Here is a 2,115-nt window from a genome sequence, read left to right as displayed (position 1 = left end):
GGGAACATATAATCAGGTTGATCCACACATACACATACATATATGTGTGCGTATGTGTGTGTGTGTGTGTGTGTGTGTACACACACACTCTCCTCTCTCCACACACATTCACTCACACACTCCATTCACACGCACACTCATCACTCACCTCGCACTCTTTCTCTCTCTCACACACAACACTACAAACACACCCACACACGCCAAACCACACACACACAACACAACATCACACACACACACACACACACACATCTCACTCGACTCCCACATACACACACACAATACCACATACACTAGACTATATATATATACCTAATATATATAGATATATATTATAATATATATACTATCATATTCTATTCTCTATATATAATTTATCATTCAATATTCGCATTCTCTGTGTGTTTTAATTCGAGAGTGGCAGAGAGAGGAGTACGAGAGTCACAGAGAGAGAGAGAGAGAGAGCAGGACGAGGAGAGTCGGAGAAAGAGAAGGAGAGAGTCGAGAGAGAGAGAGAGAGGAATCGATCGAGACAAGATAGAGGTGGAGAGACAGATCTCAGTAGCTACAGAGAGAATGCAGAGGAGAGAGATCAGTCAAGAGACGAGAGAGGAGAGAAGAAGAGAGAGAGAGGGAGGAGTAGAAGTCTCTCAGAGAGAGAGATCATCGGTCAAGTCTATTTCTCGATCGAGGAGGTCCGCTCGATCAGTCAAGAGATCCAAAGCATCTCAGTCAGGAGATCGAGATCCGAGATCGAGGAGGTCGAGAGAGTACTCTGCGTCAGTCATTCTAGATCTCCTCGATGCAGAGAATCTCTCGAGAGAGAGAGAGAAGGTAGAGATCGAGAGAGAAAGAGTACGAGAGAGAGGGAGAGAGAGAAAGAGAGAGGAGGAGGAGAGAGAGGAGAGAAGGTCAGGAGAGAGATCAGGAGTCTCAGAGAGAGAAAAAGTCAGAGAAGAGAGGAGAGGATGCATTCTCAAGGAAGAGTCAGAGAGAGAGAGTCGTAGAAGAGTCTGCGATCAAAAAGCGGTCTCCCCAGAGATCGTCGTCTCTCTCGGTCGTCAAGACTCTCCTCACTCTACTCTCTCTCATCTATGTGTGTGTATTGTGTAATGATCTTTCTATCTGTCTAATGTGTGTGTAATGTAGTCAAAAGAAGGACTATAAAGAGAGAGAGAGAGATAGTAGATAGATAGATAGAGAGAGGAGTAAGAGAGAAGAGATGATGTTTACACTCTAAAAGTGCGTACATATTCCTGAAAAACGTGGCAGTTACCCTGATGTGCTAACTACAGTGCGGGCTTTCATACGTCCAGAGTCTCTCAGCCAGGCAAGACTCGACATCTCATCACAGATACGGAAGTCTACTTATATATCTATATAAATAATATATATATATATATATATATATAATATTCAATAATATATAGAATATGTGGGGTGGCGTGTGTGTGTGTCGTGGATCTGTGTAGTGTCATAGTACTGTGTGTGTGCTCTTAATGTGGTAGTGTCTGGCTGTAGGTGTGTGATGCATTGCGTAGTATAACTGCACGTGTCCGCGCCTGTGTGTGTAAATATATTAACGCTAGTCCAGTACTCGCCGTGATCTATATAATTAGATATAGATATCTAGTATTATACATTATGTCCTCTATACCTATCCTTACCCTCGTCGTAATGATATAAATAATATAACTCCAGTATAATAGTATAATATAATATCTTATAATAAATAGTAAGTATATGTGTGTGTGTGTGTGGTGTGGGTGTGGTGTGTGTGTGTGTGTGGGTGTGTGTGTGTGTGTTGTGGTGTGTGTGTGTGTGGTGTGTGTGTGTGTGGTGTGTGTGTGTGTGGTGTGTGTGTGTGGTGTGTGTGGTGTGTGTGTGGTGTGTGTAATTTATATATATATAATATTACTGATATATATACATATATTATCTATTAAAGTAGGTCTGATGTTTCGCTGTGTGTGTGTCTGTATATCTATAGCTTTAAGAATATCCTATTATTATACACCTCAATATCTACCAGTGTACTTATATCAGATATACTCAACATACACTATATATCTATATATATCATACGGTAATACATGCTATATAAAGTCTATGTGT

The sequence above is a fragment of the Penaeus monodon genome, chromosome 13 (genome assembly GCF_015228065.2).
Source record: "Penaeus monodon isolate SGIC_2016 chromosome 13, NSTDA_Pmon_1, whole genome shotgun sequence".
In the NCBI taxonomy this organism is placed as follows: domain Eukaryota; kingdom Metazoa; phylum Arthropoda; class Malacostraca; order Decapoda; family Penaeidae; genus Penaeus; species Penaeus monodon.
The sequence above is the reverse complement of the archived record's forward strand: the minus strand, read 5'-3'. Positions refer to the sequence as shown.